Source organism: Pseudopipra pipra, chromosome 1 (assembly GCF_036250125.1).
Source record: "Pseudopipra pipra isolate bDixPip1 chromosome 1, bDixPip1.hap1, whole genome shotgun sequence".
Taxonomy (NCBI): domain Eukaryota; kingdom Metazoa; phylum Chordata; class Aves; order Passeriformes; family Pipridae; genus Pseudopipra; species Pseudopipra pipra.
Genome location: NC_087549.1, coordinates 92665458 through 92682603, shown reverse-complemented (window position 1 = coordinate 92682603; position 17146 = coordinate 92665458). Strand labels below are relative to the sequence as shown.

Sequence of the window (17146 nt, the reverse complement as noted above, 5' to 3'; positions counted from 1 at the left end):
TATCTGTTAAATGCAACTGCTGGGAGGTCGAAACTAAACTCTTGCAAAAGTTAAAAACTTACTCCACATTTGAAACTCTTGATGCATTCCTTGATCCAGTGCCAGCTAGCCTCCTTCCAAATAGCTATAGTCATAACTCTGTAAAATTCACTGGAAATTAAGCAAGCATTTCGAGTTGCACTCAAGGATTCTATATCGTCATTAGTTGTATTTGACTCTTCAAGTGTATTAAAAGCATGACTACATGTGGGACAAACCTTTTGTCAATAGCTGGCCTGGGGAAATGGGTTACTGTAAGAAAAAGGATCTTCTGAACAGGCCACCTCACCCTTCTTTCATGCACAAGCTCTGAGTGAAAAAGGATAGATATCAAGAAAGCTCTCTGCTTGCCCTGAAGAAGAAAGGGCAAAAACTAACTACTAGCAATCTTCATTTGCATACAGTATACATGCAGTATTATTTATATGCTGTATGCATATGCAGCAGCATCATATTTAAGCTTTGTTCCATAGAGTTGTGCATGTTTTGTTGTGTAACCTTTCTTTGTGTTCTGATTTGAGGAAAAAATAGCAAGTTCTTTCACTTAAACCATGAAAGAGATGGTCAGCAGAATGCAGGTTAGCCTGACTTAACAGCTTGTGTATTTGTGCTAGTTTGGGTTTAAAAAACAAGATGAGACAGGTGGGGTGAGTGTTTCTGCTGGTCAAGAGGCCTTGTGCTAGAGAAACAGCTTCTGGGAAATCCAAGCTTTGATTCTCAGCAGCTGCAGCTGGGGAAAGCCTGCTTTGGTGAACTAACCTGTATATGTGAGAGATGAATTTTTTCATTGCATTTAGTTTCACTGTACATTTTTTTACAGTGCTCAGCTGTAGTTGCTGAAATTGCATCAACGGCTTGGTACCAGTATGATTTTTTAAAAAGAAGTGACCTTGTTGTTCCATAGCTTTAGAGACCTGTCATGCTGCTTAAGTGGTGTCTTATGTGTTGTTGTTTACTTTTCCATAAATAATATTAGTTCACTTCAGTTCAAAAACCCTTCCATATTTCCAATATCTCTTCTGAACGTAATGAATCCTCATTCATTATATGTATATGTATATTAAGAGTATATGGAAAAAATAACTGGAAATTTCACATTTGCATTTTTTAAACTTGGAACTGAGTAATGTTTCAGGTTTAACTTTGTAGATGGAAGTTATTTGAAAGGGGACTTACTCAATTCACACACTTAAGAGACCAAAGGATTTCGCCTGTAGAACTTTGGCATGGTTATTGCTGCTGATGTCAAGAGTATGCTTGATAGGTATTACAAAGCCTAGCATAAATGTCCAATCTAAGCTTTTCTTAAAGAAAGGGTAAATTTAATGTTCATTTTGTATCAACAATTAAATCCCTTAGGTAACTGTGAGATCAATTGCTGACTTTTTTTTTTAACATCTTTTTTATTAGTAGCAAAAGACTGAACTTATAATTTTTTTCTTGATCAAAAAGAAATGGAAATATATAAACAGAGTAAAAATATATCAAGAGAGTTATGATGTTCTGAGAAGCCCAGTGCCAGTTGGGAAATAGCAGGAGGAACCTAAGCTACAGTTAGTTTTGCTGAAACTAATATTCTGGTATCCTTTTTTTTTAAAAAAAAAAAAAGAAAGAAAACAAAAAACTCCATTTATGAGCTCATCATGACAGGAACTTGTTACCCATGTGTTAATCTCCTTCAGAAGTAGTGTTTACATAGCTAAGATGCTTCCTAGTTTAGGCCAACAATGCTAAGGAGCCTTTTGCAGCTACAATTTAGGATATAACAACTCTTCACAGTTTGTGTTTGAAGTGGCTAAGGCTGTTTAGCTTTTGTGGGCAGATTCATTAACTCACACACTGTTCTGCCCAAGTAACAATAACAGAAACTAGAACTTTCCTCTGACAATGGAATTCTTTTGTCCAATGCAAGAAAAACAAACACTTTTATAGAAAAATTGAATGTAACCAAAGTTGTGAATATTCTTTACAGTAGTGCATATGCTTGATCATAAACCCTAGGGAAAATTAGCAAACACCATGCAGCTATGCCATTGCATAGATGCAAGTAGTATTCGGCTTGTAATCCATTTTGCTGATTTTCAGAAAGCTAGTTAGACTATCAGCATAAGAATCTATTTGCATGATCTCATCTTCTCACCATAATATGGAGGAAAAACTTAAGTAATGATGAGGGTAGGGACATGTATCCACTGGGATTCTTTTACGAATAGAGCATTTGTTACTTTTTGCCTTTGAACAGAGTTTCAGAAATGAACACTAATCTTCAGTAACAGTGTGAGTGCCTGCATAGAGTAAGCATTGATAATAGATAATTGAGTCCATGGCTGAAGCAGATGGAACCTTTTATAACACCAGCTGAGACAATGTGGGAGCTGAGGGTAACACTGATTTTTCAGGCCTGGAAAGAAGGAAAGCACTCTCCTTTTGCTTCTGCAGAAGAGGGACTATTGTGTTCTCTATCATGTCCCTCTCAGGCTCCACTTGAACTTTCCAAAGGACTGTTTGGCAGTGCAGAAGCTTTGGTTTATTTAATACAGAAGGACCTTTCTTTTTCTTCACCAATAATGTTTTGATCTTAGCTGGGATTGAGAACTGCCTCATTCATTATGACTGCTTGGCAGTGGCATAAAGGCATCCAGTGTTTAGCAGGTCTTCTGAATGTACATTGCTTGAAAGGAAAGCTGAGCTTCTTCATGTGTAAACATCTGTCTGAGTCCTGTGATGCCTGAACAGCTGAAAAACATGCAATGCACTGCAAGTGTGCTCCAACTTCATCCCTTAATGTACCTCTTCACAAAATTAAAATTCTACTATTTATGGAGGATGGAATTGCTTTTCTTTGACCATGTCACTTGAGGGGCTCTGCTGTGTGTTTTCCACAATCCTGGATCCTGTATTAAGTTTTGTTCTATCGTTTTTGTTTTTGATGATGTCAAAACACCACTGAGAATGGTAATGAATGTATCTGCTGTGGTTCCTAGCTTTACAGCTAAGCTTTATGGACCAGGCTCTTCTTGGTGGGTCCATAAGGCTATTTGGGTCACTGCCTAAACTAGATAAGTTTATGGTCTGAGCACGTTTTGTTTTCACATGTAGAGAGATGGATCTATACAGTGGTATTCTTTGCTTTTGCCATCCCATGCAGCTGGATGTTACTTTGTGCACTATGCTGTGGTCACTTTGCAGACATCTGTAGGAAGAGATATTAAATAGCCCCAGTATCACTAGTATGATTCCATTTCTGGAAACCTTTTTTTACCCTTGTTCAGGGCTTGTTGGAATTTAAAAGACATTGTCTCAACAAGGGACATTAAGTAGCTCTGTCACCTCATGAGAAGCTGCAGTTGTTAATTTTTGCTGAGTGGTGCATCCTGTCAACATATGTGGCCACCTTTCTTCCTGTTCTACTGATACTGGCAGCTGTCAAATGTCCTAAATATCAGGGACTTTCTTTAAGCCTAGTACCTTGATGGGATTACAAAAGAGAATATTGTGGATGCCCTCCCTGCACACGAGCACGTATGTATCAGACCAGCCATTTGTGATTTAAAAATGGGGGCAAATACATAATTCGTCACACTTCTTCCAAGGCTGCATTTAATGTGAATAGAATTGCAGATCTATCTCAAGCGAGTGAATGTGACACAGTATCTTTTCCAAGAGAAATACATGGAATTACCTGGAGGCTACCTGTACAACTACCTGTATGAAGCAGGTAGTGTTTGCTTCCAGGCAAGGGCATGCGCTCCTGAGGTGTGGTGTTCCATTCTGTGGTGTGCCTGATCCACAGTGGATGCTTTAGCACACCTGCTGGATTGGACTTCTCAGACGGCTTGGGGCTAATTTCTAGACCATGTGGGCAATCGTGGGCACCTGAGGCAGAGGATACTGACAACCTGGGTGATTTTTGACAGCAAGGTACTTAATCAGCTTATGCAGCAGCTGAGCAGTGTTTCATGGAGCCCTGCTTGATTGTGCTAAAAAAGGACACGGGTATCATGGGTGCTTAAGGTCGTTTGACTTTGTTTGGGTTCTTGGCTAAATCTTCTCTGCTATTTTGCAGATTCTCAAGCCATACTAACACCCACTTTGAAGAACACTCCACGGTTTTGCTCTTCCTGCATTGCATCCTTGGTGAGACATTTTATTTTGGAACAATTTGAGATTAAGTGGCATTTCATTTCAAGTTCTAAAATAGTAGGTCTTTCCTTGGAAGGAATGATGTCAGGATGTTTGACGGAAATTAGTAGATCTAATGACCTTTGATTAAAGCCTGCAGTTGTACGATAATACAGAGAAAGACAACTTTGAAGACAGATTCAGAAACCAGGAATTTAGAAACCATTTTCAACATTTCGGCCTACACAGATTACTAAATAAAGGATTTCAACAACTGACACAATGTTTTTGTTTGTAAAAGTGGGCACTTAGTACAGTCGGATGATGAATTAAGGACAGCCGGAATACATCAGAATATACTTTCCTACACATCCAGTATGGTTGAGCATTAATACGTTTTCATCCCTTTGTAATTATTTTCTCTTTGCAGCTATTTCCAGATTGTTACCATCTGTAACTGTGACACTTTTACAGGAAAATTAATTTAGTCAATGCAGTTTCTGTGATTTTTGTTATTGTTGTCAGTGTTTCAGACCCAGAGCCTTCTAACTTGACTTGAATTCTTCAAACCTCTTAGACTGTGCAACCAATAACCAGTTTATTTTTTTATCAGAAACCTGAATTTTTGTTTGTTTGTTCTTATAACTTTAGGTAGACTCCCTAACATACAATGATCAAGTCCTCTGGTGACATTTCAATAAACAGTTAAGCAGTTTTGCAAATTGAAGAGACTGGGAACTAAGGAGACAGCCATTTAATAGCTGGTTTTTAAAGTTGTGCACTGGACAATGGGAGATATAGCTATATTGTAAACACGAATTGTATTAATGAGACGGGCTTTGGGGCAGACTAAATTGAATTCTTTCAAGACAAAGGTAGTTTAAGGAACTGCGTCCTTTGAAAATCCATTCATGTAGTGGCAGTTACCTCCTTGTGAGATGCTAAAGTTTTTTACTCCCATTGAATTCAAGAGAATTGAAGTCCATTAGCACATTCAGAAGCTCTTGATAGAAACTATTGTACATTTAACTGGACAACCAGAAAGTACAGAATTTTTTTTTATAACAACAAAATACACAACATTTGAAACAGATAAATCTCCAGTGAACTTTTCTATGCTGTGTTTCACTAAAAACTGGTCTCCAAACAATTTTTCAATAATTTTCAACTTTTGAAAATGCCAATTCACAGAAAACAGCAGGGGTTATATTCTTGTTTAGCGATGGCTAAGAAAAGGCTGCTTCTGGTGAAATAAAAATGTCAGTGATTTTTGAAAATTGCTTCAAAATGATGTGGACATTTAAAATAAAATAATGGGGAAAATTTCTTCTGAAAGATGAAAAAAGAATTAGTGACAATTTTCAGTTAATGCTGTTTCAGTGACAAAAATGTTGTGGGGACCATTTTAGTGATAAATGTGTACTGAGTGCGTGGGAAGGGAAAACCACCTCTGTGACGCAGAGTTGAATTGTGTGATTGCTTTGCTTGCTGATGCATGCAGCATAATAACTTAAAATAAATATGCTTGTGTATCTGAGTCACATCATCTAGCTGCCTGTTGTCCAGTTGTTTTCCAAGTCTGTGTAAGCCACTATACAGAAAGAGTAGCTCAAGTGCAAGCTCTGGATTGCAGTGAATCCCACACTTTTGTGAACTTCCAGATTTAGCCTGGACCAAGAAGATTATGGATTTACAATCTCCCAAGAGAGCTTTCCTGTACACACTGCATCTGTTGAAGGAGGTAAAAATGGGTTGACTATTATTCCAGAAGTAAGATATGAGCACCAGCATATTTTCAGCCTCTGAAATCAACAGTCTGATGGGTAAAGCGTTCTCTTACATAAAGATATAACATTGCAGATGTCATCTGCTATGATAGGTGATGCATTTTATGTATTGTCTTTGATGTACTGTCCTTCTACTGAGCAGCCTTCCTTGTGAAAGTATATATTATTTTTTACTCTGTGGTGATATTCAAAGTACTGGAAGGCGAACATGAAATGTATGTATTCAGATCAAATATTGTATTTATAGTGGTTGTACCTGGGAAAACAAAACAGAAGAGCAATTAATGATTTACAGAGAAAATCTTACAATATTCTCAGTAGCTTCAGTGCTGAAACAATTGCTGTAGGTTAAAACAGTTGCTAAAGAGGTGAGTGTATGGGTGTCATCTTGCAAAAATAATGAAGAAAGAAGAGGTCGAGGAGGTGTTTTATTTGGAAATGGAGGAAAGACAAGGGAGTAGCTCTTCAGCTGCCAGGAAGGGGCATATATCTGGCAAAATGCGTACCTGTAAAAGTTAATGAAAGTTGTTGTCTTGTTGATTTCAGTGGGAAGGAGGATCATTCCCAAGATCAGGCAATTAACATTGGCACCAAAAATGGTTTGAATGATGAGTCTTCCAGTAAATGATGAATGCAGAATGGCTGGCTAATGATTAATGCATATTTCATATTAATAAATCATATTAATTGTCCTTTTCCTCTCTCCCTTTGTATTTTATTTCTCCCTGTATATAAAAACCACTTTATATGGGTCCAAAACCAACACGATGTCTAATAAGAGATAATTATGCTTGGGTCCAGAAAACATTAGAGGAGATTTAGACTAAAATCTCATATTCCTTGTAAAACTACTAATCTGAATTAGGTAGATATTTGAGAATACCAATAATGTTGTACTACAAACTGGCTGTTCACCAGTATGGTTTTTTTAATGTGTGGCTTTTATATCTTCATATTTTTACATGGCGTGGCATTATTTACGGCCATTAATTGCTATGGATATGACTCATGTATTCCAAGGGGACATAATATGGAGGTAAATATGAAAAATGGAATTTTAAATAAATGAATAATTTTAGATGATGAGCACATTTTCCAGATTTTTTTTCTGAAACTGTAAGAAGGCTAACAGAAGAAGCTAGGCCAAAAGTAGAAGAGGTACTTATGAGCAGAAAATACTAAATGTAATGTACATCACATGAATTAAGTCACTGAGTATCTGAGCAGAGTAATAAGAGACTTGAAAAAAAATCTGAAGATTTGTCTATTCATCCAAACCCTGAATCAGGGAAATGCTTTACATGTCCTTGTCCTCTAAATGGTCAGATTGGCATGTGAACAAACCCTTGATATAAGCCTTTATTTTGGAAGTTAAGCATCTGCTGAGTACTCTTCTGAAACTCATAAAAGCACAAGGGACAACCCTTGGGAAAAAGGAGGCTAAGGTAATTGCTGTGTTAGCCTGCAGTGACCTCAGATTTATTTCTGTTTGTCCTCAACCTCCTGAGGGAAGCTATGCAAAGTGATTACACTCTTCCTTCCTTGTATGTAACAGTGGGTGAATAGCCCTGCCTTGGTCCCTCAAGTATTTTGAAGATGATTGGGCACCAGGCACTTACTTGACATTTCTGTCCTTGAAAGTTATTTCCTTTTATCAGCTATGGTGAAAACATCCAAAAGACAATTTGCATACCTGGTTTTCACCAGAAAAAATTCCAGAGTACTGCAAAACATGCATAGAGTCTTCATGCTGCTCCTCATGTAAAATTTTACACAAAGTTAAGGTACATTATTAAGAACTGCCTCCCTGAGTAGGACGTTGCAGAATTAAGTCTTCAGTCTGCTTCTATCATTTGCAGCTGCTTGTTTTTAGTTTGGTTCAGTTCTCTTTAATATTTATCCCCAACTGCCTGTGAATTTCAGGCATGAAGTTCACAAAATTTTTAAATTGAGATACTAAAAAAAACAGAAAGAAGCAGATGAGAGTGATTTGATTTAGAACATATTTCCACCATATTTTTTTACTCCTTTATTGAGGTAAAGTGTTTTAGTGGAAGCTGAAGTCCAGGCTATATTGCAGATTTTAAAGTGGGGTTTTTTTTTGCCATCTCAGTGACACTGGAGATAGAATCTCCAGCAACTCTGTTAATTATAAATCTAAAAACAAATTTAAAAAAAAATAGGAGAGCTTTCTAAGGAGGTGCTTAATGGTAAAATAGATGAAAATAAGCAAACTGTGGCCATTCTCTAGACAGCTAATTGACTAAAGGAATATCTAGATTTGGAGGTTCAAGAGGAAAATTTTGAAGGGATAAAAATTCCATGGAAAAGCATGTCTGAATCATTTGCCCTGTATCCTTTAAGCTTTTATTTCTCACAAGGACTCTCCCATTCAAGGGTCAATAACACTTGATTCTTATTTGTCTTTGGCATTTGAGGAGGTTGCAACTGGAGGTAGCAAAAATACATCCTTAAAACAACAAAAACCTATCTTATTCATAGGGGTGAAGCATTACTTGATGCAGTAATTTAGATTTTTCACTATTGACTTTCCCTGACACCATCTCTTGATAACGTACTGAAACTACCTTACTGGAGGAAGGTGGTCTTGTGCCTGCAGCAATCTTGAGACTGATGGAGAGAAGTGGGTTATTTTCTTTAGCAGTGGTAATGATGATCTTGTCAAATTTATGAGTTTACTGACACTGTGTTGAATATAACTTCTCTGTCATCTAGATGAAGGGGCAATATAGAATCTACAAATAGATTTTTTTTTATGTTCATCTTATTCTTTTTGCTTTTTTGTCTTGGAAGTAAACGTTCAAGTTCTTAGAATTGTTATAAAATGTATCTTATTAATCTGTGTTCTTTAACTTTTCATGGTTTTGCTACTTTCAGAATAGACATTATTTTAAAAGTGTTCTGGGAAAGAGATCAACACCCTGAATTATTTGTTGCAAATAAATTATACAATAAACAACCTACAAGCCTGTTATCTCTGACTGTGTAGGTTGTAAGCATTAGGTGCATCTGTTTTGGTCTATGGATTATTCATAGCAGTTTCACTTCAGCAAGACAATGCTTGTGATATATAATAGATTATCCAGTTTATATCCATTTTTTCCCCTGTTTCCTCATTTGATGACTGAAACTTTTCTTGAAATTTGTGAAATATTCATGAGCCAGAATTATTTTGCAAATGACCTGGCAATTATCTCCACACAATAAATAATGCAACTTGGTGAAAAATATCAAAGCTGTCTTGTTTAATGTCTTAGTTCTGAATTAGTTCACTGTTTGACCAGATCTACTTACTTTATCCAATTAGTACGGAATGTGGACTGATTCTTTTTTCTTCCTCACTGTGGCTATTTGTTGGTCTGACAATTGACAGAAGTCTAATGGCCAATCAGAGATGTAAATGATGAGAGGCATGCTCTCTGCATGCAACTGTCAAACAAATGTGATTAGACTCTATAGTGGATGTTGTGTTTATGCTATTCCACTGCAGTAATGACAGGTGAGATTGGCTCCAATCTTGCCCTAATAGCACAATGGTATCCCAGAGCTCAGTTATGTAGAATGGTTTACATGCAATGCTAATTTAAAAGAATGTGAACAAATATCCCAAAGGTTTTTGGTCTATTAGGTACTAGTTCTTGTTGACTAGAGTGCTGACATGGCACATGGGTGACCCACTAAATTCTATTTGACCCACCAGTTAACACTTGAGATTTGAAAAATTTCAAATTGTCTACTTTCTTGGCATTTACCCCACAAGACTGAGATTTGAGAAAGATCCTTGAGGAGAAAAACATAAGCAATAGTTATATGAGAAGTGCCTGTCATGAAAAATCTTCAAGATTTTGGCTCTGTGGTCAGAAAACAAACCCATTTCCTGTGAGTTTAGCAACTCTGTCGTGAATTATCTCAGTTTGTTTAACACAGTTTTCAAAGGTGTGTTTTTTGTTAATACTGTGTATGATAAGTGCTACAATGTTCCTGACAGCTTGGATAAGAAGTGATGAACACAGTGAATAAGCTCCATCAAATAAGGCCAAGAATTATATCTGTTCTAGTAATGTCAGCTCGTCTTAATACTGCATTACTTGGCACCGTACCTTTATCACATTTTATAGCTTGCTTTGCCTCTCCAATCTCTGCCCCAGTCAGGTTGCCTTCTGACACCTACACTTCTGTCACATTTCTGCATTCCTCTTGGTAGAATCCAAAGGAATAGCAGACTTACTGAGGTATGAGATAGATGATAAGTTACAGTGTTTCTCAAGTTTGTTCCTTGTCAAAGCTTTATCATTTGGAGATTTGCAATAGATCTGCTTCTCTTTTTCTTTCTTTTTTTTTTTTAATTCATCATTTCTTGGCAAGTCACTTGTTTTCCAGTGAAAACTGTTGCCTTTACTGTAAATGACCATTCAGGACTTTGAGCACAGCAAGAATAATGTGTCTGTTTGGCTAGAAGACATGAGCATGGGGATAATCTTCTACCTCTTCTCATACAAAGAGATCTGTTAATGAGCCAGCACATTACTCAAATGCTGGCAGCAGAGTCTGCATTTTAAAATGAGATCTAACTTTAAAAATATTCATCAACTTTATAATGTGTCAGGTAACTGTACCTCATTGCAAATAAAAGTCCAGTTTGCTAGGTCATGAAGAATTAGTTCTTTTAACATAGATTGTTCTGAAATTTTGATATCTATAACAGTTTTCTTAAAGACAAAGTAAAATCTCTTGCAGGTTTCCTGTGTCACTGTCATTGGTTTAAGCCCAGCTGAAAGTTAAGAACCATGCAGCCACTTGCTCAACCCTCTTCTCTCCCACCCCAACCTGGTGGAACGGGGAGGAGAACCAAAGTAAAACTTGTAGGTTGAGATAAGAACAGTTTAATAATTGAAAATAAAATAAAAATGCAGTAATAATGGTAAATTATAATAATAATGATAATAATAAGGGAGAAAAAAAAGTGATGATGCACAATACAATTGCTCACCACTCACTGACTGATGCCAGACCCCCTTCCTGAACCCACATCAGTCCCTGTTCTGGGTAACTCCCCCCAGTTTACATACAGGGCATGGTGTTCTAGGGTGTGGAATATCCCTTTGGTCAGTTCAGGTCACCTGTCCCAGTGCTCCCTCTCAGTTTCTGTTGTGCACCTCCTCACTAGCAGAGCATGAGACAAGAAAAACATCTTTGTCTTAGGGTAAACACAACTTAGCAAAAACCCCAAACATCAGTGTATGATCAACACCATTCTCATTCCAAATCCAAAATACAGCACTGTAATAGCTACTGAGAAGAAATTATCCTAACTGAAACCAGGACAGTTACTCTTAAAAATATTATTGGTAGAAAGGAAAAACTTGGTGTTTTTTCTCTATCTTTTATGAACTAAAATGGATTTTTTTTTTTTTATTTCCTAAATGGAATGTTAGCAGAATCAAGTATGGCCTTAGCCTAGCCTCACTGCTTATTTTCTCATGTGTGTGTGGCAGGAGCACGGGCTGTGATATAAAACTGAAGAAACTTTCAAAAATGTACATAACCCCCCCAGCCCTGAGCTAATTTCACTTTCTAGTTCTCATCCACTGATACTGAGCTGTTTTGAGGTGCGGGGAACTATTTAAATAAATTCATCTATTTGTTAGGCAAATCTTAGGACAGTGGTAGCTTGTACAGTTTGGTATATGTTTCAGAAGTAGAGTCTTTATTTGATTCATATCCACATGTTGCAATGAACATAACTTCTCTGCGTGGCTGTCCCTGCTGAGAGGGAGAAGGACAGTGGAGAAATCTAGAGGAATTTCAGTGTTTGACTTTTGGAATTTGAGGAACATTTCTGCTAATTTACGTAAACTGTCTTGAATTTTACTGCTTTTAATAATGGATGTCATATTCCAGATACATTGCCTAGCTCAGTTGCAGGTGCATTCTATTGCCTAGAAGGCAAGGAACATTTTCCTTTTGTCAAGGGCCACACTAGGGGCAGAAGAGTCATGGAGGGATCCTCATGGAAGGCAATGGTCTTTAGCCATTATTCATCTGCTCCATTATTCATCATTTATTCTGACTATGACCATGCATAAGAGTGTGGCTGTGCAGGTGATTTACTTGTCTGAAAATTACTCAGGTAATTTTTCATTTTCAGACAAAGCACTGAATGAGATGGTACTCTCATTGAGGCACTACGTGAGATGGTGATCCAAGCAAGGTTGAGAAATGCAATCCCGGATATCAGGAAGTCACTTTATTGTTAATGGCATGTTATGCAGCTTTTCCTTGACAGTTTAGCCCATGCCTTTCTGTTATGAAGGTAAAGCCAGAAGTCCTTCTATAACTGAAATAAAATTCTTCTTCCCTTACCTCTGAGCTGTAGGTAGCATGACCATGTAGCAGAGGTTCTGCCACACCATAAAGAAATTCAACATTTGTGTTAGCTGCCAGAAAGAGTCCAGGCTTCCATCGACAATTCAAATGGATTTTCTGGTTGGAGAAGCTCCCAACATAGCTGAAAGTCATCTTTTGTCTGAGCCGAAATCCTGTTCTCTTTGAATCGGACTATTCTCTGCTGCAAAGTCATTGCTGTTTTGGCATTTTTCCTGATGTTTTTATGATACTTATTTTAGTGTACTGCCCATTTTTCATTTTGGGACAGTACTCAAAAATTTGCCCATAAATGCCACTTCAACTGGGTGAATGCTGCTTTTTATCACTGCATTGCTAAAGGCGTTTCTGTTGTTTTTCCAGGCCACTGCTTTGGTTTGTTGATGTCAAAACCAATTTGAACATAGGCACAACGGGTTAACATTTTCCTGCTTGTTTGTCTAGTGATTGTAGCTCTTAGACCAACGAATACAGATGTTTTATGAGAAATACACAAAAAATACCTGTACATATTAACAAGGAACATTCAAGGGACAGAGAGAGGCAAGATGGAAAAAAGGAAAAACTATCGATATTTTCCAGTGAAATACAGTGGACCAGGATTAACATTCATTTTCCCATTTCATGCCCTTCACAATTTTTCACTGTGCAGCTTCTTGTTATATGGGAAAGGCCTCTATTTCAAGGTGCCTTAATAAAGAGTGCACAACCATCAATGGACTTGGCTGGGATACAGAGTTCAGGAACCTTGAGGAGGGGATGATAGGAAAGATGGAAGTGCACACTTGTGTGGTACTGTGAACAGAGTAGCACTGAACCATTGCACGACCCATTGCTATTTCTGCTTTTACAAATGGGAATTAAATTACAACAGCCTTCTCTTTGGTCCCTTTAATTTCATCTCCTTTCTAGATTAGCTGTACTGAACAGTTATAGACTCACAAAAGGGTTTGGACTGCAAGGGACCTTAAAGATCATCCAATTCCAACCCCTCTGCCATAGATAGGGACACCTGCTAGATGAGATAAGGGAAAGGAGACAACATTATTTCCTCTGACCCTCTGTTAGAGGCATGTGGGTAGCACAGGAGAGTCAATCTCCTTGCTTCACAGTGGGAGCCAGTCAGTGAGATTAGTCCAGTGAGATTAGGAACAGCAAGACTGGTCCCTGACAGCTGTAGTCCATGCTAAGGTTGTCTTCAACCGCAGGGGCTGCTGAGATTTTCTTTACGAGCTTCTGTGTGAAAAGCCTCACCATAAAAATCCCTCTTTGTTTCTCCAACTAGCTCAAGCAGATATTTTAATTAAAAACCACCAGTGGCAGTACATAGCAGGGCACTAGGAACCCTTTCTCTGTGGCAGTTTCTCAGCGCAAATGCTTCTGTGTGTTTGTAGTCACATGTTTGATTGACTTGGTTCCCAAGCTGATGTTCACAGTGCTGTATTCATCTTGTTCAGATGGCTGTGACATGCTGCCTGAATGCACTGATGCTGACAGTGAATGTGAGGAGAACCAGACAGCTGACAGCATCTCCATTTTTCAGAGCTGATGTAGGATGATCTGTCACATGATGCTAGGCCACAACCTGTCATTTATACAGCTACAGCTGTAATGTGGATAAAATGAGCAGAAATGAGAGAGAAGTGACAAGAAGGGGGAAAAAATGGGGGGCGGGGAGAATGTTGAAACTATTTTGCACAACAATTTTTTATTTTAATGGAGGTTATATTCCTCCCGCATCTCAGGTCTACCTGCTATTTCTATGGGTTGGACTATCATTGAAAGCCCATCCATGCCTGCTGTTTGGGCAAATGTGTCTGTCAAGGGCAGGTGTTGGAGACCCTTTGGGCTGGTCTTATGACCTGTCCATTATGACTGCTAGGGAAGCCTTTGCTTGGTATGCACAAGCATCAGCCAGAAACTCAGGGGATTAAAAAAACTTTTTCTTGAGATAAATAACTGTACTCTCGAGCTGGGAGCTGAAACAACCTTGTGTATTTTGTAAGAGATGTAGAGGAAGGAGAACCCTAAGGATGTACTCAATGCTGCTATTTAGCACCTAAGTAGGATTAGGAGACCTCTTCTGGAAGGAGATTAATAGGTGACCCAAACCACTGTTCCTGGTCAAGCAGCCTATCATCTCTATGCAGTTACTGGGGAGACAAGTGGGGGGAACGAGTAACACTGTGTATACAGTCCTTTACTCGGATTTTCCCTTGTGCATCAACTAATGCTGTTCCTTGTTTTGCTGGTCTTCCTTGTAATTTGGGAATAATAGTTCTTGTAGCATTGGTCTCTCCATAGCCATCTAAGGGAAATGCAGCTACATTGTAAGGACAGTATTCAGAAATGTGTCTTCCACTTGCTGACTGCCTGTTTCCCCACCTGTTCACGTATGATGCCCCAAAACAGGAGGTTGAACACTGTGATAGGGTGGTATGGCATGAGCTGCACTGGTTCAGGCTTTGTGCTAGGAGTTGTGAGATTGTATGGTACATCTCTAAGATGTGTTATAAATTGCTAGTGGCCTAAATGTGCAGGGAATACAACGTACACTGGCTACCACGCTGGGGGCTTAGGAGAAGAACAAAACAAGGCTTCTGCCCATTCCTCTCATTCTCTCTTCACCCTCTCGCAAGCGAATGGAAAGTCAGTGCCGCTCAGCTTATCTCTCTCTGGTTATGAGGGTCAGACAGCTGGCAGAGGGGTGTGTGTGAAACGAAGGTTGTTCCTGTGCATCTTTGAAGTCTTACTTGGCTCTGTCAATCATATTCTTGTAGCTAACTTGGGTTAAAAAGAAAGCCCCATGATGTCTGTGGTACTTCTGTGACAAATGTTACATTTTTCTTAGTATCACATACTTCTGTTGAGATGACTGGAGCACCACACACTTGACAATGATAAATTATTTACAGCAGACCAACAGCCATTTATCCTGTGGTACCATCTGCCATAAAGATCATGTTTTGTCTTAGCAGTTTCCTCCCTTTGTTATTCTTTGAAACAATATTTGAAGATGTGGAAGCACTGAGGAATGGATAACCACCTCTGGGCCATGGTTTTAGTGGTGTGTTCAGATGCTTTTGGACAACAGTGTTAAAGGTTAAATGCTCTTGGCATTTGATGGGAAAAACTCTAACAAAGGTGAAGTGAATGATGCAAGCCTAGCATGAGCCTTAACTGTTTAGAATGTTTCCCGTGCGCATCCTTTGCTGGTCTCCTTGGTATAAGGGTCATGTTGTGGGCAAGGAGGAGGTGTGACTGGAGCAGAACTGGCAGATGGTCCCTTGAAGGTCGTTTCTTGTTGCTATCTCCTGTAGTGATGCCATATGCTGTGCAGGGGGATGTTTCCTTCCTCTTCATGGAGTGTAAACTCATCAAAACAGCAAGTGCAGCATGCCATCAACTCTCAGCTCTTGAAGTTTCTGATTAGGTCTGTGGCTTTAAGACATTTTTTAGTATGTTGTCAAAGAGTATATAGAATATGTATGTTTGAAAAGAAATTTTAAAAAAGCTGTTCATTATGAAGGTGGAGGTTTTTTCTTTAATGACTTAACATTTTTCTCCTGAAATTCTCTTTCTACCTATAAGAATTTTTATTTCTTTTCCCCTAAGATTTTTCCTTGTACCCTGTGAAATCCAGAGCATGGACAGTGCTACATAAGATATTGGGGGGCATTGAATGCCACCACTGCTTCTGGAGTAATAGCTGTTCCTCTCAGCTGTTGGTTCCTCTTAGCCATTGGTAACAGCAAGTATTTCCAAAAGAAAACACCTGAAGCAAACACCCACAACAACTGGGGGTAAGCAGTTTAGAAAGACCTGTCTTGGCATTATGCCACCTTATGCCACTGGCATTGGTGTTTTACATCACTTGCTTATCAGTTCTGGTTATGATCTGGTTGGCACAGACAACAACTATAATCCCAAACTTTGCGACTCCTAAGAGGGAAGAAAAGTTTTGGTGAAGTAACTCAATCCACTTTCCCACAGTCAAGGCAGAGATCCAAGTGCTTCTTGTAGCTGGGCCATCAAGGCTCTAAGTGGCATAACTTTGTTTTACTCTTCTCTTTAGCTCTTTAGGTTTCTTTGACAGATCTGTGTCAGCCTGTTTACAATTTACTGTTAAAGCTATTTTTAAACACAGCATTTCATGAGGTGTAAGCAGTAGGTGGGTTTAGGATTGCAAGGATGCACATGAAGTTAACAAGTTAACAATGATATTTGGTACCACTATTTAAAGTTGTAATATTTACCTGTGGTACCGAATCAATTAGGTTGAGATCATCAAGTCCAACCTATGACCGAACACCACCACATCTACTAGTCTTTCCTGAAATACCTCCAGGAACAGTGACTCCATCACCTCCCTGGGCATCCCATTCCATTAAATAATCACCCTTTCTGTGAAGAAATTCCTTCTAATGTCCAACCTGAACTTCCCCTGGTGTACTTGAGGAACTCTTGTCCTGTCACTCATTTCCTGGGAGAATAGACTGACCCCCCACCTGGATACAACCTCCTTTCAGTTTTAGTTGTAGAGAGTGATAAGGTCTCCCCTGAGCCTCCTTTTTTCCAGGCTAAAAAGCACCAGCTCTCTCAGCCTCTCCTCCTCATAGAATTTCTGCTCCAGACCCTTCACCAGCCTCATTGTCCTTTTCTGGACATGTTCCAGCATGTCGGTGTCCTTCCAGAATTGAGGGGCCCAGAACTGGACACAGTAATCGAGGTGTGGCCTCACCAGTGCCAAGTACAGGGGGAGAATCACTTCCCTGGTCCTGCTGCCACACTGT

At 38.8% G+C, this 17146-nt stretch overlaps 1 long non-coding RNA gene across 1 annotated transcript in view; it reads left to right on the top strand.

Moving 5' to 3' along the window:
* The first annotated feature begins 5442 nt into the window (after nt 1–5442).
* Nucleotides 5443–17146, top strand: part of LOC135419334 (uncharacterized) — a 39352-nt gene continuing 27648 nt past the window's right edge. Inside the window, exon 1 of the long non-coding RNA XR_010432927.1 lies at nt 5443–5902. This is a non-coding gene — a long non-coding RNA (uncharacterized LOC135419334). The remainder of the gene's footprint in view (nt 5903–17146) is intronic.